Below are 23,907 nucleotides of genomic sequence, written 5' to 3'. Positions count from 1 at the left end.
CATTCTCTTGGCACTGGATGATAGAAATATCCCCAAACCTTTGTACACTTCAGAAATATGCTGTACCCTGAATAAGTCTCACAGAGAAAATGTTGACAGACTGTGCATCAGGCCCATAAAATTCAAACCTAAAAAAAACTATGGGCCTGGGTCAAAGAAGCTATTTCCAAGAAAACAGTTGGACTCCATGCAAAGGATTTTTGACACAGAACATACTCTTCTTTTAGACAATCAGTGGGAGACTAGCTGGTCCCCAGCCATGCATAAATCTGTCCATGTGCAATTGGTAGCAGTTCCTAATTGAGGAAAAGGAGGGTGGGAATGGACTGGGCAGAGAGAGACTGGCAGGCGGGGCAGAGCTAGGAGGGAGAAGCCCAGAGCTTGCTGTCGTCCTTCCTGAAAGCCTCTACCACAGGACTGCCTTTTCTGGAGCTCAGGAAAATAAGACCATAAATAACGAATAGATGCACCTGAGTGCATTGTGGAATGGCTGGATATTGAGAGAAGAGCAGGAAGAGCATGTCCAGGCCAGGAGAAGGGCAAATGGAGCAGCATTTGCTGAATACAGTGAAAAGCTGAGTGGCCCAATTAATTTTTATGAAAACTCTTCCCTGTATTCTGGCAATCCAGCCTGTGTTCTCCAATAGGGGGAAAATCAATGCTCTTGATTCCTGGTGGGTAATAAATTGTAAATAGCCTTGGATGGGGGCATTCATAGCTGTCTGAAAGGCTAATTTCCAAGGATAGGTTCACTCTCTAGACTTTTCCCCCTGAACCTTCTTCCTCTGGGTTGGAACACTTAGTGCCACCATTGGAAAGCCTCTTTTATAAATTTTTACTCCATTATGTTGTAATTTTAACATCTCATGCATTTGGCACTTACAACATTTTTATAATGGTCCTTGGTTTATTTTTGGCTCAGTTTTACGGCTTTCTGCCAGGCCCAAACTTCTGCTGTGTAGCTGACCCAAAATAGTTTCCAAGGCTCAGATGCAACTTGATATCAGAATTTTATCCTCACGTGTTTAAGTTAGCCCTGTAAAATTTGAAGCCTCTGCAAAAGTTTTCTTGGTTAGTTATTAGACTCATAGGATGTGTTGTACCTTTGCTACATGACGTGAAAAAGGTAGGTGTCCATGTCACTTGCAGGTAAATCCAAATTAAAGATGATTCTGCAGTAAGGTGCTTTCTACAAGTCCAGAAAAGTTCCAGATGTATAGAAATAGAAATCAGGCTGACATTTAAAGGAATCTCAATGTGCTACATAGCTAGCTAGGCTGGTGAGAGTCCTTGTGCATCTTTATTATCTGATCCCTCACGACTATGTACACTACTTCCACCACCACCAGCTAACAGTGGTGACTGCTATTGTCTGATCATGTACAGTGTGCCAGACCCTGTATCATTTGTGATCTTTTTCGAGGATTTCTTTTTTCCCCCCCAAGTATTTCATTAACTTTTTATAACTGGGAGTATTTTCACCAGTGTTTTATAGACAAGGGAATTTGTTGTTTGGAACAATGGCTTCCAAACTTAGCTGTAGAGTCCCTTGGAGGGCTTTCAAAAATCCCAGTGCTAAGGCAACAACCATTACCTATTACATCAGAATGCCTGGGGGTAGAAGCCAGCATTAGTATTTTAAAAAAATATTAACAAAAATGGCAGGCGATTCCAGTGTTCAGCTGTGTTTGGGAATCACTGGCTTAGAGAGATTTAAGGGATTGGCCGAGGGTCACCCAGCTAACAAGTGGTAAAAGGAAGGGGTCGTTTCAATCCATACCTTGTGCCTTTTCTAAAATACCAGGCTGCCTTTCATCCCCCTGCTGGGAAAATTGTAAAATATGTACAAAATGGAGTCTATGGACTTGCTCTCCAGGGCACATGGTCTGAGGAAGAAAAATGATATAAGTAAAGACCAAATCAGTGTTAAACTCTGTGATGGTGGTTATGAAGTCAGTAGATGTTTGGGCTAATGGGCTAGCCAAGCAAATGGGTTTGCTTGGATTTGGCTGCCCTACTTAAAAGAAACACTGAAAAAACTCACCCTAACCGGCAAAAGTTGAGGAGATAGGTTAAAATTAGAGGTTGAAGCTGAAGAAAATTGAGACTGTTATCTTAGTACCAGGGAAACTGGATCCTTTGGGAGATTCCATCATATGTTCATTCGTCAAAAAATAATTTAAGTGTTATTAAATGCAGGGTACTTTAGACATATTGGTCCCCGTAACCCAGAGAGGTGTTGTCACTCTTATTTTACAGATTGGAAACTGAAGCTCAGTGAGGATAATACCTTGAGCTTCCATAACTAATAAGTGTCAGACCGGGGATTCACATTCAGATTGATCTAACTAATATAACCAAAACACCTATTAGTGCCAAGGAATGAGATAGGCGCTACTGATATAATGATGGATAAAAATATAGTCCTTGACCTCACTGACCTTTAAGTTTGGTGGAGAAGACAGACATTAACCAAATTTCATAAAACAAGTAAAAGTACAAATGTGTTCTAGTGTATAAAACAAGATACGTAGTAGGCGCTAACTAGGCAGTTAAGCAGGGGAAACAGACAAAGGGAACAGCCTATGAAATTTTCCTATGACAGGAGGGAATATGGAAATCAGAAGGAGCACAGAAAAAGAGGGTGAATATGTTCCAGATTGGGTTGTGGCTAGAAAGGTGGCCTTCCTTGGTGGTTGTTAGTGGGAGACACTGTGGTAAGTGACATCAGATCTATGTGTTGGAAGAGTCACTCTGGTTGCCTTTTAGAGAATATTTTATAGGAGGGCCAGAATGGATTGTGTCAGGCTGTCAGACATTTTTTGCAGGTGATTCTTTGTTAATTTCTTAATACATTTCTTAATACATGTTATCTCATGACCTGGTATATACCGCCCCCCCCTCCACACGCACAAAGTTATGTCAAGAGAAGACTTAACCCTCTTTATGAGTGGTGTACTCTCTTTTCTTTTCTGTTTTAGTGAGAATAGCCTATTTCATTAAAAAGAGTACTGGTTACCATCTACTACATTTATTATTTATTTGTTTATTATTATCAGTTTAAAAGATACTGATTGAGGTATAAACTACTAGTTTATTTAGGCTCAGTGAGAGGTTGACAGAGATAGAGAGAAGTTGACAGACTAAAAAATGGGAGATAAAATTGATAAGATAGCAAAGAGGGAACGAAGTCTATCAAGGGTGACTTTGTTTTCTGGCTTGAGAAACTAGACAGATGGCAGTTTTATAAATGGAGAAATGATAAAGAGTATACTTATAGACCATACTTTGTGGAGGAAGATCAAGTATTCAACTTTGGACATTTTGGGTTTCTAGTGCCTCTGAGACACCTAGCAGGAAATGTCCATCAGAGGGGTCTGGACTAGAGATGTCAATTTTTGTGTAGTTAACAGGCCATTGAGGGAGAGTCAAGGATAAGAGTACCAGGAGACATTGAGTGTGGAGTGAAAGAGGAGAAGACCCAGGACCAAGATTTGAGGTACTCCAGAATTTAATTGTCAGGTACAGGAGGATAAACCTGTGAAGAGATACAGATGGAGCAACTGGTATGAGGAAAAACACGTGTTTTGTGTCACTTAAAGCCAAGGAAAAAGTGTTTCAGAAAGGAAGGAGAAATCAACAGTGTCAAATACTGCTGCACAGGGTCAAGTGGGATGAGGAACAAAACGTCTGTTGTTTTGTGGACACGTGTGTCATTGGTGGCATTAGAGAGTGCTGTTCTGATGGATTATTGGATATAAAGCCCAGATGGAAATAGTTTGAAGCAATGGAGAGGGAGAAGTAGACATCAGCTTCTCATGAGACCATCCTGTCACCTGGGAGAGGCAGGAGACCAAATGTACAGTTCAGGAGAGGTAGTTCTGGACAGGTTTTTGGTAGCAATAGGAAAGCTCCGTGCTTCCTCACAGGATTCTTGGGTCCCTGGAGATGCTCCTTCCCTTCTGGAGGCTCAGATTTCTCAAGTTGTTTCCAGGATAAGTTAGTTAATTCTCTAATTCAAAGTTAAGGTCGTGTGTGCTATTGTTATGAATACCCTTAAGGGAACAGGAAGTTTAAAGTGAAGAATGGATACAAAATCTGGGACACCGAGTAGTTGTGACCATTAACACAGGTCCTGAAAAAAGGGCCTTTCAGCATCTCCATGTGCCATACTCCATACCATAAACCCCTGTGTTAAAGAAACAGAGGTGCAGAGAGGTAAGGAACTTTCTTATGTGGCAAGTTTCAGAGCTGGGATTTCAACTCAAGTTCTCTTCCCTAAGACTGTTCTCTGGTCTACAGTGCCTTGTTTACCACTCAGGGAAGAGTCTATCTCTGCAGGAGGTCAGTTCTCCTCTTTGTCCATTGTATGTCTTTAGAAGAAAGTATGGCATACACAGGCCATTTCCAACAATAGAACTTTCTTTCTAAGCATCTTCTCCTACCACTAGGGCATTCCTCATCCCCCCACAGATTGTAGTACAGTTCCACCATAATGGTGGCTTGTTCTACCATAAGGAATGGATACTAGATTTATCCATGCCATGAAAACAATACAAGGCTAATAATAACAGGAATAAATCAATAGGGAACCATAGAATAGGAACATTTATTTATATTATATTCTATTTTGAATTATATCTGTCAGTCATATGTTGATATCTCTGGAAAGTTTTATTCTGTTATTCCTTTCATATCAGTAAGACTAAGAGCTGATCATGGGAATTTTACATGTTCTCTTGTTCAGTCTCAGTAATGAAGGCTACCATTTAAAATGCCGTATAAGGGGCACCTGCGTGGCTCAGTTGGTTAAGCGACTGCCTTCGGCTCAGGTCATGATCCTGGGGTCCTGGGATCGAGCCCCGCATCAGGCTCCCTGCTCGGCGGGAAGCCTGCTTCTCCCTCTCCCACTCCCCCTGCTTGTGTTACCTCTCTCGCTGTCTCTCTCTCTCTCTCTGTCAATTAAATAAATAAAAATTAAAAAAATAATAAAATGCCATGTAAATGTCAAATATTTTACAAGCATTTTATCTAATCTTCAAAACAGTCATATGAAATAGGATTTGTTGCTCTTATTTCACAGATGAGGAAACTGCATCTGTGGTGGATTAAAAATGGCTGCAAATTCTTTGCCACCCTTCCATTGAGAGGCTGGGTATTTTTCTCCCTTTGCTTCAATCTGCATTGACCCTTGAGACTGGCTTGATCAATAACATGTAGCAGAAGTGGCTTTGAATGCTCTGGGTCTAACCTTGAAGACACCTGATAGCTTTTGCTTTTGCTCCAGCTGCCATGTAAGGAATTCAAGTATCCTGAGACTGTCTTGCTTTTAATAAGCCCAAGGTAGCCATGTGGAGAGGCTATATAGGAAGAGAGGGAGGGAGGGGTTGGGGGGGGGAAGAAAGAGAAAGAGATTGAGAGAGGAGAGGCTTGGCCAGCACTAACCAGCTCTTCTAGCTGTCTTAACCCAGGAATTATCTTGGACATTCCAGCCCTATTAGATACTCTTTGGAAAAGAACCAAAAAGATTAACTAACCAGAATCTAGACCTCAACATATGTCCAGAATTGGGTCATCTCAGCCATTCCCAGCCCCCGTGCTACTTAGTCTGAGGCCACAGACATTGTGGAGCAGAGACAATCCATCCCTACTGTATACTTTCTAGGGCCACAAAATTGTGACTGTGGTAAGATGGTTGTTGTTTTAAACCACTAAGTTTTAAGGTGGTTTGTTATACAGCAGTAAGTAACTAAAACAGCATTGCATTAAGCAATTTTGCCTGGTGGCAGAGGAAGCAACAGAGTCTGGATTGAAACCCTCATGTATCTGACTACAGAGCCGGGGCACTCTGCTATTTTGTGTGTTCTTGTCTTTGAGACTTCAAGATTGGTGTTTAACTTCCCACTAGGTCTCTTGCTAAATTTCTTTTAGCTTAAATCCTGAGCATATAGGAAGGGGAAAGAAAGGTTTGTTTTTCTTCAACATTACAACAAAAAATTAAATAATAGGCAAATAAGTTCTGAGGCTAATTCTCAACCTGCTGCTAATTCTTTTAATTTGGTAGGAAAAGTAGAAGTTCCAGAAGACCAACCCTAGCCATATATTCATCCCTGCTCATTCCCAATGTTTTCCCTACCTCTTGATTTTTTTTTTAAGTTTAAAAATAAAACACGATAAAGGTAATTCTGACAGAGGAAGGAGGCAAGAGAAGAGTGTGCAAGATGAATGCATTACCCCAGTTCCAAATTACCATTAAGTAGGAGTGCATAGAGCTGTTTTGTGGGAACTTTAGGAAACGGCAGGAATTCAGCTTACAGGGTGGGTATGGGATGTTCCTGTAGAAGAGGTTCTGTGTTTCTGTGGTAGCAAATGTACCATGTGGTGATAGCCCTGTGAATAGCTGTGTTTATCAAATTCCAAAGCAAATACTCAAGTGAAACTCCACATAAAAGGCCAGATCACAAGCTGGAGGTTCCCCCATGGTACTGGCGAATTTGCAAAAATGTCTGTGGTTTGTGAGTGTGTGTGTGTGTTTAAATGACACATCTTTTATACATGCGTCTATTTCTAGTGACTGCTTCACACAACTAGCAGAAAGTCTTAGTCCGTATCTCTTAACTAATGATGAATAGGCAATGGTGTTGTAGTTGTGGTGGATAACTTCTCTATTTATAGAAGTATCACGTTACCTAACTTCCAATTCTGGGCAAGGAAGACATCAATATTGGGAATTGTTGATGTATAGGGAACAGATAGCTGACATGTGCATTGGTGTTGTGGATTAGATCACTGTTAAGCAAATGTTCACTTACTCCCCACTACCTCCATAGGAAGAGTATACTTCCTGACCCTACTGATGTGGACTTGGTATTGTGAGTTTGGTTAATGGAATGTAGTAGGAAATGACAGTGTGTGGGCTTTGTTCCTAGGCCTTTAGATGCTTTGTGTGTCCACACGAATCTCTGGGAGAACTCTGACCTCTTCCCATGATAAGGGCTGCTGCCTCTTTAGTCAGGGACCAGGATGAGCACTTGTGAAATAGAGTTGTCCCAACTGGCTTACAGCCTGAAGCAGAGCCTTGTGGTATGGTTGTTAAGTACTAGGTTGGTTTGTTACTTACCATTATTGTGACAATTGCTGATTGATACAAGTGTGTATCAGCTTTTGTGCAAATTTTTTTCCCTGAGCTTGTGCTTATGAATTGAGGCTGCCTTGGGGGTTGCAAATTAGGTTAAACTCTAGAAGAACTATTAAAATCATACCTTTGGTTTATTCAGAGCAATGAGTTTGTGATTAGAAAGGACGGTGGTCATTGGAGGGCAGGTCAGGGGACTATGTGTAAGGCAACAGAATGGCTACAGATTAGCAGTTGGGCAAGTGGGCCTTCATCGCAAGGGAAATGGAGCAGTTGTTCCACTGTGAGGGATTTATAGCTGTTCTTTGAATTATATAAATAAACTAGTTGAGTATGTGCAATTGAGGAAGAATGCTGTAAGGGGGCTTGGGGAAGGGGAAGGATAAGAGGATGGAGTTGCTGCTGCCATAGGAAGCTCAGAACCTACTGTTCTAACATATCTTGTGTGAAGAGAGAGAGCTGAGTTTTCTTTAGAGTTGGCTATATTCACCTGCTTGAGGACTTGTGATGTGGCTGGTCCTCTTTACAAGCTTCAACCAACAGAATGAAATATTTTCTGAGATGCCAGTGTTTCCCCAGCCATCACAGGAAGGCTGGCCTGGGCAGACAGTCAACCGTGACCACAAAACAGCTCTACCATTTTTTTCAGATCATATGTTCTGGAGAGAAACAACTTTGCCTTTTACTCTGGATACATCAGTATCTCAGGAAGAACATTCAGAATTCAGTCACAGATAAGAAATACATCTTCACATAGGGCGCCTGGGTGGCTCAGTCGGTTGTGTCCGACTCTTGGTTTTGGCTCAGATCATGATCTCAGGGTCGTGAGATCCAGCCCCGAGTCAGGCTCCGTGCTGAGCGTGGAGTCTGCTTAAGATTCTCTCTTTCCCTCTCCCCCTCCCCTCCCCCTCCCCCTCTCTCTCTCTCAAAAAAAAAAAAAAAAAAGAAGAATACATATTTACGGCCTTTCTGACTGCTGCTGGCTTCCTTGCCTTTGCTGAGTACCAGTGGTAGAATGCCAAGCAAATATGTAGGGCTTCTTTGTGAGGTTGAATTACAATGTGAAGAAACAACAACAACTAATATTTATTGAATGACTAACATATCCTGGGATGGATGTTTTAAGTGGCTTACTTCATTTGCTCCTTATGTAATATCCCTATGAGGTAAATATTATTAGAACCATTTTACAGATGAAGAGTTAATTAATCTACTTCTGGCCATAGAATTATCTTGTTGACCCAGAGTTTTTTTGTTTTTTTTTTTGGTTCTTAACCTAGTCTTCTTTCCATTATGCCTGAGACTTTACGAAATTTAATTTTTGGCTTTGAAGATAGAATTTGATGGAGAAATGGTGGCTGACTGTTAAAAATACATTAGGGTTGGGGTGCCTGGATGTCTCAGTTGGTTAAGCATCTCACTCTTGATTTTTGCTCAGGTCATGACCTCAGGGTCCTGGGATCCAGCCCCACATCTGGCTCCATGCTCAGTGGGGAGCTTGCTTCTCTCCCTCTCCCTCTGCCCCACCTCGCTCAAATAAATAAATAAATCTTTAAAAAAAAGAAGCACATTAGGGTCAAGTAATTTTGCTGTAGATGTTAAACTTACACAGCATTGTATGTCAATTATATATCAACAAAAGGGGAAGGAAAAAAAAAACAGAATGCAGGAGAAGGCAGCTCAGACTGTCTCATGGAGTGGGAGCAACAGAGGTGGATAGCTGAATTTGGGGCTTCTTCCTAAACCTCAGGCTTTCTGCAGGGCCTTGAAACTTAATTATGATGGGTATTTGCAGCAGGCAGAGAGAGGGCAAAGTCTCCTTAACCTGCAAGCCCCTCTCTACCACCTGGTAGAGACTCCTGATATCTGGCCTACGGTGACTTTTGTGTAATTGCTGAGAAGCCATAAAACTGCAGAGGCCATTCTGCCTTGAGTATATATCCATTTTTCCACTGGCACCTTTGATAGCCTCTCAGTCAAGGGGATCATAAGAATTGGGTTCTAACATCTGTTCTGATATGTGATCGTGGGCAAGTTTCTCAGCATTTTTCAACTCCTCTGCCTTTTTTTAACATAGGGGGGTGATTAGATGATACCAGTGCTGCCTTCTTTTTAGCAGCAAAAGTATTTTTTAAAAGTAACATCTGATATGGAATCCTAATATATAATATAGATTAAACTTTTCTGGTTGAAGCAAGGATTAGGGACCCAAATCCATGTCCCCTCTGAAAAAGCCCCTGAGCCACCTTTGAGAAACCAGGTGTTTTGTGGATCAAGTTCAAAACTGCTATTCTGGGAGATCTCTAGGGTTTTTCCCAGAATTCATAGTGTAGGATTACAGAATATGGTAGCCTAAATTGCTTTCTAACTGTCCTCCCATGTTAGCTTCTTGGATATTCTTTTAATAGTCAAATGAACTGGCTCAAACTTCCTCCCCTAAGATTGTCCTCTGCCTCATATCTGAGGATCCACAGCCCCCAGTCTTATTTTGCTCCTGTTCTAATGAATACACATCTCTTCCGTGGTTCTCTTCCTTCTGCCCACATTCACTCAACACAAAGAACAGCTGCCTTCCCTTTGGTTCTCCTCCAAGAACCACTCACATATGGCTGTGTGGGCAGTTACTTTTACTTATGGCTTGGCAACAATGGAGGGTTATGGTGGTCATATCACCTTATAGCACAACAGATACTTCAAAATTGAAATTTAGCCATCCCTGTTCTAAATAGCTCCAAAACCATGTTAGTACTGAAAATTTCATGAGCAGTCTTTTTGCCTTGGGAAAAACTTTACTCCAGGATGCTCGGTTCCCTCACTGTCCGTACATTCTACACGCCCCCCCCCCCCCCGCACTTTGTTTTGAAGCCACTCACCTCTCTGTGCACCATCCAGATTCTTCTCATTTATGAAAAATATAAAAAGGCATTTATTTCTTTCTTTTACTCTCTTTTAGACTACCACCATTGTTCTACCTAAATGGCTCATCAAGGTATTTTCCTTAACAAAGGACAATTCTGTTCCTAGGAGAAATTTTGCCAAGGCCCTTTAAAATAACATTCTTCTGCTTTCCAACTCTTGGTTATGAAATTCCACGAAGTACTTGTATTAAGAGATAGAAAGATGAAACAGGCAAAAGCTTTACATAACTGTCCCTAGGTTGGTCAGAAAATTAATATTGGACTCACTCTGGAAAACCAGCCTTTTAAAGCCATGGGCTGCAAAGTAAGTTCTGATGACCTGCCCAGCGTTGCCAAACTTAGCTTGGCCAGCCTTTCTCCTAGCCCTGTGGTTTCTCTCTGTTTAGCTCTGAAATAGTCACGTGATTTTTTCCAATCTATATATTTTAAGTTTTTATTTTAATTCCAGTTAGTTAACATACAGTGTTATATTAGTTTCAGGTGTACAATATAGTGATTCAACACTTCCTTACATCACCTATTTAACCCATTCCCCCAACCCCCCCCCCCCCCGGTAACCATCAGTTTGTTCTCTATAATTTAGAGTCTGTTTCTTGATTTGTCTCTCTCTCTTATTTTTTTCCCTTTGCTTGTTTGTTTTGTTTCTTAAATTCCGCATAAGAGTGAAATCATATGGTGTCTTTCTCTGACTGACATTTCGCTTAGCATAATACTCTCAAGCTCCATCTATGTCACTGCAAATGACAAGATTTCATTCTTTTTTTCTGACTGAGTAATATTCCCTTGTATATTTTCTTTACCGTCCATCAATTGATGGACACTTGGACTGCTTCCATATCTTGGCTGTTATAAATAATGCCACTATAAACATGGGGGGTGCATGTATCCCTTTGAACAAGTGTTCTTGCATTCTTTGGGTAAATACCCAGTAGTGCAATTCCTGGATCATATGGTAATTCTATTTTGAACTTTATGAGGAACCTGTTTTCCAGAGTGGCTGTACCAGTTTGCATTCCCACCAACAGTGCATGAGTGTTCCTTTTTCTCCACATCCTTGCCAACACCTGTCGTCTCTTGTGTTGTTGATTTTAGCCATTCTGACAGGTGTGAGGTGATATTTCATTATAGTTTTGATTTGTATTTCCCTGATGATAAGCAATGATGAGCATTTTTTCATGTGTCTGTTGGCTATCCATATGTCTTCTTTGGAGAAATGTCTATTTATGTCTTCTGCCCATTTTTCAGTTGGATTATTGGTTTTTGGGTGTTGAGTTTTGTAAGTTCTTTTTGTATATTTTGGATACTAACCCTTTGTCAGGTGTGTCATTTGCCAATATCTTCTCCCATGCCATAGATTGCCTTTTAGTTTTGTTGATTGTTTCCCTTGCTGTGCAGAAGCTTTTTATTTTGATGTAGTCTCATTAGTTTATTTTTGCCAAGCCTTAATATTCACCCAGAGAAAGAAGGTACTAATCATAAATTTTCTAGAATTTTAAACTTTTTATTATCTTTACACAAATGGATGAAGAAATAGTACAAGGAAGACCCATATTCCTGTTGCCTTTCGTGATCAATTTTTAACTCATGGCAAATCCTGTTTCATCTACCTCCACCCACAGATGGATCATTTTGAAGCAAATCCAAGACATTGAATCATTCTATTCATAATATTTTAGTATGTATCTCTAAAAGGTAAGGACTCTTTTAAGACAACAGAATCACATAACCATTATCATACCTGGAAGGGTAATAATAATACCTTTATATCATCAAATAGCTAGTCAGTGGTCACATTTCCCAGATTGTCTAAAAAAATTCTTTTTTTAAACAGTTGTTCAAATCAGGATCCAAATAAGATTTGTATATTGCAATTGGTTGATATCTCTTTTAATTTTCTTGTAATTTATAGGCTCTCCTCTCCACCCCCCCCATTCACTGGAGAAGCTGGGTCATTTTTTCTCTATAGTTGTCCATATTCTTGATTTTGCAGATTGTATCCTCAAACTATAATTTAATGAGATTGTCTTTCCCCATATCTATTAGAAACTGAAAGTTAGATCTGGAGTCTTCTCTTTATAGGTGATGGTATCTACTTCTAGTAGCAGGCACATATCTGGTTATCACTCTCTTCATGATATGAGGAGCCATTAATGATAATTTTCTCCATTTGTTAGTTTACCAGGGCTGCATATTGATGACAATTTAACACTATAATTCCTCCCTAATTTATAAGCTGGTATATTTCTGTACAGTAAGCATAGGAAAGGCAAATATATTCTTGATTATTTGTTGTTTGCCAGTTTTCAAAATGTTGAATTCATTCCCTGGCATTCTCTAAAGGTAGTCAATGAGTAATGATTTTAGCATCATAACAGTCTAATGCATTTAAACATATATGATGTGTTTTAATTCATTGCAGTGGTTATTAATATTAATATTCAGATTATTTCATCTTTGGCTATGTAATCCTTTTCAAATTGTCTCCTAGTCCCTTTTAACAATTGTGATAGTCTTCAATAGGTTCCTTGCTTTCTAGTTTCACAAAATGTTCCAGGTTCATCTGGAATATTTCATGCCATAGGCTTAGAATGAGCTCTTCCTTTTGGTGGGAAAAGGTATTTGGAAATCACAAGCTGAGTGACAGAATGCTCATTGTTACTGGAATGGTGATTATTTCTAAGCCTTTTTAATGGATTATAACTTATAAAATTATACTATTATAAAGTTAAAAGCAGCATATTATTTTTGGCCTGATGTTAAATAAAAGTACATGTATATGGAAGCTCCAACACATTGCTATTGCTGCTGTTCTGTTTCCTCATATCTTTCCCTGTATCCTCTTGGCTTATAGAGAGGACATGCTCCCACATGACTTTTCCACTAGAGGTATTTGCTGATTTGTAAGGAACAATGGAGAGGCTGAGAAGATGAACAGAGGTTTAAGCACTTTCATGAGGCTGGGATGAAATAATTGGAATTAAGGGCCTGCCAAGGAGAAAGGGTCTCAGTAGTCACCTCAGGCTTTCATTTGGGATCCTTAAGGGCCAAATCATAAAAATAAATGACGTGCAAATAGACCATCCACCACAGGGACTGTATTTCAGCTCTAATCACCTCTTTCCATGATACATTAAGATGATCTGCTCCCCACCCTGGTAGAAGCACACACCTAGAAGAGAGAATGCATTTGAAGTAAATATCCCTGTTAAAAAGCTTGTATCTGAAATATATTAAAAAAAAAAAAACAACACAACCCACATGCCTACAAATCAATAAGGAAAGATACAGACAACCCAATAGAAGAGTAGGCAAAATACTTGAACAGGCATTTTACAAAAGATGATAGTCAAATAGCTAGGACACATATGAAAGGTCCATAGCCTCATTATATTTCATCACAGAAATGTAAATTAAAATCACAATGGTATAACATGTAGTACTGATACCTGATAGAATGGGCTAAAATTAAAAAGTTGGAAAATACCAAGAGTTGGTAGGAATGTGGAGCAAGTAGAACTTTATCTTACAGAGCTGGTAGGAATGCAGATTGGTATAATGACTTTGTAATACTGTTTGGCAATATCTCCTATGGCTGAACATCCAGTAACCCTATGACCCAATAATTCACTCCCAAGTATACACCTAACAGAAGTACATAATATGGTCTTCTAAAAAACATAAGTAAATATGTTCATTGTGGCATTTTTCTGATAATACCCTCAAGCTGTAAACAACCCAGATATCCACCAACAGTAGGATAGATAAATAAATTGTGGTATATTTATACAATAGGATACTTTTATAAAACAATAAAAATGAAACTACTGTCAACAGCACAAATAGACTTGACAAACATGTTCAACATCAAGTTTCATTACTTGGGTGGAAGTTACACTTATGTTCATTTTGTGAATGATATGTATACTTTTGATTTATGCATTCTTCTCTTTATATATTGTACATCAACACAAAGTTCTATAAAAGAATATTTTGTTGGTTTCTTTCATTGGACTCTGTTTCATTTCCTAATTATTATTTTCTAGACTTACATACTACTATATTGACCTTAACATCTTCCAGAAAAAAGTCTGGTAATTATCAAAGATATGAAAGATGTCTAAAGTTAAGAAGCTACTATTGAGAAAGCAATAGTCAGAAAGATGTAAACCAGCTGGAGACAGGTGAAGAGATGAGAAAATAGAATAGTCACAATAGCAATTTTCTTGAGCTTCCATATACATGTACTTTTTTCTTCATGTATTTTACTTAACAGAAAGCTAAAAATAATATATTTTTTCTTTTATAACAAAAAAAACCCCAAATATATATTTATTGCAGCAAATTCATAAATACATTAAAAAAGGAAAGGAAAAATAGCTATATATCACCAATAATCTTGTCACCTTAAAACAATCTTTGTAAACATGTTGAATGATCTTCCATTCAACACTCTCTTAAAATATATTTACAGAACTTGAGTTCTACCTGAAGATATTCTTGTTTCCTTTTATGTCCACTCACATGTTTACTTAGGCAATGCATTCTGCTTATCTAAGTTGTCTAAACAGAGAACAGAGATAATCAGCTGTGCTCAACTATGAATGGAAGACCTGGCTGCTGTTAAACCCATAGAGAGCAGCCACAGAGAAATGAATTGAAGGACTGTTTCTATAATCAGAAGATGAATTCCCCTTAGAGAAACATATTTTTCCTGAATACTTTGGAGGCCAGTAATTAGGTAGTTAGGGAATTCTCTGAATTCCCCAGAAAATAGCTTCTTTTTCTTTTCTTTTCTTTTTTTCTTTCTTTTTTTTTTTTTTTTTTACTTTTCTGCATTGTAGATGTGGAATAAGACAGAGTTAGGTGGCATAATGGAGTTAATAGGCACTTTTGTGTCTTTGCTGGGACACTGTAAGGATATAGGTGGTCCCTGCTCAGAGGGAAATTTTCTGTGGCATTTCATCTGCTTTGGAATCCTCCTTTCTATTGGGTTGAGTTTAAATTGCAGGGTGCATACTGCAGTCATTGCCTGCCAATCTGAGGTTTCCAGGGAGTAAGCAAGGTTTAGTCATGTAAACTCTAGTGACATTTAGGGACCCACACTGTTCAAATGTTCTTACCACTTTCCTTTACTCATCTCCTTATCCAGGGCACAGGGTTAACCTGAGATGCTGCATTTGACCAGTGTTTCCTGTTTATACCTGTTCAGCACTATCTGTGAATTCAACATAGAAGGAAGGACATGAGCTGCAGAAGTACCACCAGGCCCATAGGAGGCTCACTGGTGAGTGTATTTCTTCAGAGTTCTTAAAAGAGGGGGCAGAGTTTGAATAAAAGCATAGTTATAAAGCACTTAAAAATTCTAAATGGACCTGGGGGCTTGTTATTATGCTGAGTGAAATGTCAGACAGCGAAAGACAAATACCATATGATTTCACTTATATGTGGTATCTAAAAAACAAACAAACAAACAAAACAAGACAGAAACAGACTTGTAAATACAGAAAACAAACTGATGGTTGCCAAAGGGGTGAGGGGTAGGAGGAGGAAAGAAATAGATAAAGGGAATTAAGAAGTATAAAATTCCAGGCATGAAATAAATAAGACACAGGGATGTAATGTACAGCATGGGTAATATGGTCAGTAATATTATAACAACTTTGTATGGTGACAGATGGTAACTAGACTGATCATGGGGACCATTTTGTAATGTATACAAGTATGGAATCACTATGTTGTATACCTGAAACTAATACAACATTGGTATGTCAGTTATTCTTCAATAAAAATTGGGGTAAAATATACATACCATGATTTCAGTGGCATTAAGTACATTTATACTGTTGTGCACCCATGACCATTGTCTAGTTCTAGAATTTTTTTATGACTCCGAAAGGAAACCCCATACACATTGGCATCACTTCCCATTCCCATGTATCCCTAACTCCCTCCCCAGTCCTTTGCAGTTACTATACCTGATTTCTGTCTCTATGGATTTGGCTGTAATGGATATTTAAAATAAATGGGATCATATAATATATGGCCTTTTGCATCCAGCTTCTTTCACTCAGCAAAATGTTTAAATGTTTAAAATGTTCATCCATGTTTTGCTTTTATAACAAATTATTGCCTTTTTAGGACTGAATGATATTGTGTTGTATGGATATACCACATTTATTTATTTATTTATTCATTGATTGGTTGATGGGTGTTTTGGTTGTTTCTACCCTTTGGCTACTGTGGATTGTGCTGCTATAAACATTTGTGTACAAATATTTGAACACCCATTCTCAGTTCTTTTGGGTGTCTGTCTAGGAATAGAATTGCTGTGTCATTTGATAATTTTATGATTAACTTTTTGAGGAACCACCAACTGTTTATCACAGTTATAAAGAAGTTAAGTCTGGAAATTTCAGTACTGGAGTCCTGTTTAAACTACGTCAAATTAGGAAGTAGTTTCAAAACTTCTTTTCCATTTACTTATCCCAGTCCCTTTCAATTCTGGGGTCCAGTTTCTTCATGCTGTCCCCTAGATTCCTAGGGCCTTTTTTCCCCCCCTGAAGCAAACTGTTCTGGCCTACTTTTTTCCTTCCTAACTGCCATCTCATCCTCAAACTTACCTATTCTTTTTCTTCTTCTTTCATGGACCTTAAAAAAGAAAAATTCTATTGTGTTTGGATGCTTACTGAGGGATTACCTCAGTGTATCTAAAGCTGGGATGAACATCATGGTGGCCTAGGATGCTTTCGTCTCAACATGCCATTACCCCTGGCCTCACCTACTGAGCCACATATTCTGGAAGATGAGGGCTCAGTATGTGTTTGAAAAACTCCACCAGAGGATTTTGTTGCACATGTCTGCTTAGTAATCAATAGATTAATGTGTTGCCTTCATAATTTTAAATTTAATAGAGTTCAGGGTGTAATACTTCATCCCAAAGGTCAGGACTAATGATAATGTTTCTGGTACTAAAGCAGGTAGATGGAAAAGACGTTTGGACATTTTGGAGCAGTGGGGAGGCTTGAGGTACCTTAATTTACATTGAATAGGAAGCTGGTGGATTACAGGACTATTCATCATGATTCTAGGTGCATTTTGTTGGTTGTGGTTGAAAATAAGCTGCCCCCATTAGAAAAGCAGATTCCTGAATCTTGCAGAGTTGGCATAAAAGGAATACATGAATTGATGGGGAACTGCTGGGATTTGTTTAGTATAAAACAAGAGATTTGAAAGCTCTAGTTACTTGAGTGTACTTCTAGAAGGGAGAACAGAGCTAAGTGGAAATGGAGTGCTCTGAGAAACAAGAAATGTGGTACCAAGGTGATGGCTCTTTTATTTGCAGACCAGTTGACGAGGCATTTGAACGTGGGAATTGGCTGAGAGAGTGAGAGGGCACTCTTAGCAGTCAAAAGATGGGATAGAAACTTACAACTTTTTAATTTAGCAATTTGTGATTACTTGTTATGAGTTGGATTCTGCATTTATGCTAGATAAGTACATTTAATAACGTGTTTTATTTAAGATATTTATCTTCATATGAACACTAATCTAATACTTCCCATTAATTTTTCCAACCCTAAAATTGTTCAGTCTTAAATTGTCTTTCATGTTCTACCACTTGCTGGAGCATTTCCTGTGAGGGTTTTATTTGCGGAGGAAACCTTAAGAATGTGATGAGCCGAAGAGTCTTAAAGCTTTGGACATCCTGACCCTTGTTCCCAAATCTATACAGAAGAGATAATGGGATTAATATCTCATGGAGGTAGTTTAAAGATGGCTTAGCTAACATTTTGTGAAGCTCATGGGAAATTACGTATTTCTTTATATGATACTCGCAATGAGAAAAAAATCTCCATGCTTTGAAAACATGTCAGAAATACTACTAAATATATTTAACATAACTCAGGATACCAGTCAGTTGTTGCTCAGTTGATACCCTGGGCTAGGACAACAGGTGTGTTATGCTGACAGTGCTGCCAGACTCACACATGGGCTGAGATATGAATAGTGGTGCTAATTACACTTAGCAGAACTGGTAGCCAATTAATGTAACAGAGAATCCCACTAAACCTCACTTCATAGCGGCCATGCTAAAAATAACATAATCCTCGTGCTGACTGGTATGCCGATTTTATTTGCCTGTTCAGCTACCATAATGTTATTTTATATTATTATATATTTTCTGACAGTATTATTTTATATTTTCTGACTATCTGCTATTGGAATCAAGATGGAATAAAAACAAAATTAAAAATTATTGGAGAATTTCTTCTATAATAGATATTTTAAAAATCTAGGTTCAGTTGCTTTGCTTTATAGCCTGGGAAGGAGGAGTTATCTGGTGAAATCACATAGTAAATAAGCTAGTTCAATGCCGCAAATAGGTACTAAGTACTACTTTTTTATTGTGCATATTATTAATTTGGAAGTTTACAGCTTGAAAAATGGGCAGGCTTCACTCTTAGAATATTAATATGAGTGTCCTCTTTGGTGTGACAATTTAAGCAAATAGTAACCATACCTCTACTATAGGAGCAAGCCACAAGCCAAAATGCATGTTTTCCCAACATTAGTAATATATAGGCCCACTTTAATGAAGAAACATTCACTCATTCTTCCCACACTGAATTAACTGGTATTGTTTTAAGATAATGGTACTTACATCCATGAAAATGTAATTAGGTATAAGATCATTATGGTTATAGATGATAAATAATTATAAAATCAAAATGCATTTACAAATTAAATATCAAGAAAATTACCAAACCAATGAAATCCAAATTTGACACTGATTTAAGAAAATTTAGATGCCGAAAAAAAAAAGAAAAGGAAACTTAGGAGCTGATTACAGTGGACTTTGAGCCCTTATTTAGTTTTGTTTAGTTTTGGTATCATGGACTAAATTTTCCCATTTCTTTAGTTGAACAATTGGGAACTCATTGTTCACTTAGTTAACCAGGATTTCATTTGGCCTCCAACTGGCACAGTATGTCATTTCTATATTAATTCCTCCTCTGCTTTCTCTGCATTAGGCCATGCAAATTACAATAGTGTCAATTACTTGGTGTCAGCGCAATAGGAAAATGCAAGCACAGGCACTAAAATAGAGTAGAAGCACTCATTAATAAGATGGTTATGCATGTGGCTCAAAATATGCTTTCACAAATTTTTTAATCATCAAAAAGAAAACACAAAATTAAAAAATTACATTCTAGACAATCCGGCAGGACTCTCTTCCTACCCTCAAATTGCTCCAGACTGCATTGGTTTGTGCTTGTCCTTATTTTTCTGGTTCTAGAAGTTTAGCTCTGCAGCTTGACTTCAGCACTCACCTCTGACTTTCAGGTACCCGTAGTTCCCTAGAATTCACATCTAGTATTTTGGACTGATGGACCCTTCCATGGATTTTAGCTTTTCTGACTCCTGTAGCCAGAAAGGGGGAAAAATAGGTTGAGTGAAAGATGGCACACAGAAAAATCCCTGCTGCTTTTGAGACTTCTCTGTTCATTGCAGTCTGTTGGGAAGCCCACTAGCCATCTAATCTATGGAAGACATCAACCACTCCTCCCCTGCCTTCTTCTTTCCCCCTCTATTCCACATTGCACTGCTGGATCAATTGCTCTAAAATGTATTCTAATAAGGATGATCACTTTTTCCTCAATTGCTCTCCAGAGAGTTTATTCTCTTTTATCATGCATTCAAAACCCTTCACAATTTAACCTCAACTTACCTTTACTCCCAAGCACCACCACCCCCTGTAGCACACCATGGTCCAGCCAAACTGGATCACTGTTTGTTCCCTGTACTTTTCTACTTCTGTCCTTGCTCATGCCATTCCGTCTGCTTGTAATGCCTCATCCCCCCATCTGTGCCTTCTGAAATCTGACTCGTGGCTTAATGCCCAACACAGATGCCTCCTCCTCTGTAGTGAAAGCATTCTCTGACCATAGCTGTTGGAAGAGAGGCTTCCTCTGAATTCTCAGGGTACTTGGTCCTTCTTTCCATGACCCTAATGTCATGCTGTCTCACGTTAGAGCCAGGTATGTGCATGTCTCACCTATTGCTCCTTGTAGAGTGTCAGATTCCTGGAGGCAGAAACCAGGCCTAATTTGCTTTCCTATTTTCCCCACTGTCGAGCCCAGTGCTTTTGGCATAAAAGAAACTAAATGCTATTTTCTGTATAAAGAGGAATCTGAAAATCACAATTCTTGAAGAGGTGTGAATAGTTTAATACAGCACTAAGTAATAGATGTTATTTTACCTTCAAAAATAGCATCAACTAGTAAAGTCTGATAAATTTTTCCAGGTTTCAGGCCAGATAGTTATTTTCATGCATGATCAATAACAAATTTAACAATTTGTTCAAAGATAAAAAATGATCATTATGAAGACTAGGCAGCCAATTCACACTCACTAAAATGAGAAGAGACATTTTATGCACATGCAGGAGATCTAATGGGAAAACAGAGTAATGGCCCAAAACTCTGGTCCAAGGACATGTTATAAACCGTCTAGAAGCTATGTTTAGAGAAAACAGCTGACTTTGGGTATCTATGAGCCCCTGTACTTTCTGGCAATCAGTTTTTTGCTGCCAGCTTTGAAACATGAATAACTAATTCACATCAATTCATTGACTTCACTGACTTGACTTAGTTTTCACTTATTTATTTTCTCTAAGTGTAGCATATGTTAATGGGAAAATGAAAATACATAGGGATACATTCTTCTACTAAACTCTGACATGAAACTGAAGTCAAACTTATCATTCAGAGAAATGTTTTGGATTTTAAATAAATAATTTTCTTCTGTTGGGCCCTATTAGTATAAACAGTTTTATGAATGGGCACATTTTTCCCCTGGTGGAGTTTATTTTCGGTCAAGTCCAAACACATTGCTTTCTCCTTATTACATCACTATTGGTTGCCAAAGTTATAATAATACATTTATTGGAAAGAGATGTTTACCATGCTGATGTTTTTGGTTATGAGGAGGACTGCAATGGTAGAAACGTCTTAGTAATGAGGAGGGCCACCTCTTGAGCTGTCTCAGTAATGACGAAGTCATGTGACTAGCAGTAGTTGACCAAGGACTCTATAGATGTGTCGATGGCAGTCTGACTCCTAAGAATCTGACCATTGTCAGTCAAAGGTTATTGCAGTTCTAAAGGCAGTAGGAGCAACACATTGTTTCTGGCACTTGGGTGGGAGGGGGTGCAGTGTGGTACCCTGAAGAAGTTGTAAAAAAAAAATGGACTTCCTTTGGAAAGTTAAATGTTAAGCTAACAGGCCACAGGATCCTGAGAGGGAAAGCTTTCCCTCTGGGACTGACTGAAACCTAATTCAGCATCATAACTACGTAAAAAGAAAACAAAAAGAGAGAAAGAGGGGATGCTTTATCATCCAGGGATGCACCAAGAAGAATCAGTGAGATGCACACATTGGCCGTGCCCTTCCAAGCACTGTGTAGGAAGAGAGCCTCCTAGTACAGTTTGCTAGTCACATTGGTACAGCTCTTGTTGAGAATCTATCTAATATGGAGATGGATCCAAAGCTAGAGCACTTTAGGTCCTATTGGTAAAACCACTTCTACTCTCTACAGCTATAGACATCTGGCCATCTTGACCTAATGCCATTTGCTTTTGGTTCACGTGATGGGTGCTTGCTTTCTGATTATAACCTGCCTTTCCATAGAATTTTGCTTATGACAAGGAAATGTGCTCATTGTCGCTTGTACAGAGAATTCTGGTTTCTGTGACACTTTGAGTCAAAGTAATAAATTTGATAACTTTATGACTTGGATTAAAGTAAATCAATCTGTCCTCAGTACTGACAGGATCTCCTTTCTGAGGCAGTAAGGCTGAGAATCAGACTCTGCACTGTACAAGCATTCACCAAGGAACTGTGAGGCTGTTGGGGCCACAGCCCAGAAGTTTAGCCAGATGGAGGCAGGAGGCGTGATTACTCTGAGCATGTTCTTTGAAAGTGGAACAAGCGGGGCCCACACATTTGGATGTTTGTGCACTTTGTTCACTGCATAAGGATATCTGCTGAGGGATGAGTGGCAGTCTGGCCCCTGCTCAGTTCTCGAAGTTGTACTCCCTGAGCAGGTCCACCTGGAAAAAGGGCTCACTTTTTGAATTTGCAGAAAGTCACAGTTTCGTTCTGAATCAGAGGCTTTGCAATGGTTATAATACTTATGAAAAGTATTTTAGGGTAAGTCAGTTAAGATATAGATACAGATATAGATATAGATATAGATATCACTGGTCATACCCTGAGACTCTGAGCAGGGGTCTCCAAATGTGGATTAATTTATCATTATCAGGAAAAAATTATAAGCATTAACAGGAAAATATTATAAGTATGTAAGTATACTATACACATATATTTATAATATGTATAAATATATTTTATTTATCTAAATTAGATATTTCATTGTACTATGTTTGTCATTAAATATATATGGTAATTAAAAGGAAGAAATAAAAATAAATGCAAAAAAGATTTTTTGAACTTCACTCTGGAGATCACCAATGTAAGAAAGATGATCAGAGTGGGCTCTTCCTTGCCCTAATACCACTTATACATCTAAAAAAATTCTGGGGAAATGCTCCTCTTCCCCCAGAGATTCATCTTTCCTACTCCCTCTACTACCACATCACCCTAAGTTCAGAAAGCCTTTTGCTTGTCTATCTCAAATTCCAGTCACATAAACTTAACATTTTCAAAGACACTGTAGAAATTCTTCGTAAAATGAATTGTAGCAATTGGTGTTTAGGTAGATCTTAGTCTTAACCGTCTTTAAATAAGCAATTAAATTAATTAAATATCAAAAGAATTTTAAAGGCTTAATTTAACAAATATAAAAATTTTATTTATAATATTTTGAGTTTTATGTTTCTGCAACGTATCCTCAGAGTGTAAGGCAAAGACAAAGAAGAACAAGTTTCTGAAAATGTTACTATCACTACCAACAATAGCTGCAATAATACATTTTATCTTTTAACTGGTTCTTAAAAGGAGCCCAGTTAACCATATCTGTTTTAGAATTGGTCATTGAGATAAACGTTTCCTGCTGCCATGACAGATTTCCAGAAGTTTTGCTTCATTATCATTGATCACTTTATCTGGTTGTCAGTTTAGGGTATTTGGTGATAAAACTGCAGTACCTTTCTTGTCTATGTCTATGTATTTTTTTAGTATTGGCACCAGACTCTGTCTGCCAGAGCAATTCCATAGAGAGGATTAATTAGCCTGGTTATGACTCCAGAAGGTCTGTTCAAAGAGACGGAGCCTTGTATAAATAGGGTTAACCCCTCAAGAAGTTACTGGAACTTCAGCATTCACTTTGCATCTTACTGGAAGTGTGTTCTTCAGAGGCCGGAGGAGTGTTCTTTATGTCTACAGGAACTTCTAACAGGGAAATACTCTTTGTTTCTACTTGGAGAAGATTATTCCTTAGGTTAATATGATAAGTAAAGTGAAGTATAAGGAAGAGTATCTTTCTATAGATTTTTCTTATCTCTTAAAGTGAGTCCTTTCCCTTGAATACTTAATGTTTACTGGTATTTGACATGAGCTGGTGGTGACCTTTGTTTGGCAATTAATTTGGTTACCCTCTCTCTCTCTCAATGCTCAGCACTACTTTTTATATATACCTTTTAAATCTCCTTGGAAATACCAGGTATCTGCTGGGAACAGATATGTAGAAATCATAATCTAGAGCCAGTTCACATTATAGATTTCCAAAGGAAGAATTTCTCAATGGTTTAACTTTAAGGAACTGGTATAATTACTATGATCTATGAGAGCCATGTGTGCGTATTGCTGGTAGGGACTCAAGTGTAAAGAATTG

At 38.5% G+C, this 23,907-nt stretch overlaps 1 long non-coding RNA gene across 2 annotated transcripts in view; it reads left to right on the top strand.

Annotated features, from left to right (window-relative positions):
- Positions 1-23,907, top strand: part of LOC144380059 (uncharacterized) — a 159,776-nt gene that overhangs the window by 58,084 nt on the left and 77,785 nt on the right. For both annotated transcript variants that reach the window (XR_013443808.1, XR_013443809.1), the window contains exon 3: positions 15,203-15,337. This is a non-coding gene — a long non-coding RNA (uncharacterized LOC144380059). The remainder of the gene's footprint in view (positions 1-15,202; positions 15,338-23,907) is intronic.

This window comes from Halichoerus grypus, chromosome 14 (genome assembly GCF_964656455.1).
Source record: "Halichoerus grypus chromosome 14, mHalGry1.hap1.1, whole genome shotgun sequence".
In the NCBI taxonomy this organism is placed as follows: domain Eukaryota; kingdom Metazoa; phylum Chordata; class Mammalia; order Carnivora; family Phocidae; genus Halichoerus; species Halichoerus grypus.
Note: the sequence above shows the minus strand (reverse complement) of the source record. Positions and strands in the feature narration are given on the sequence as shown.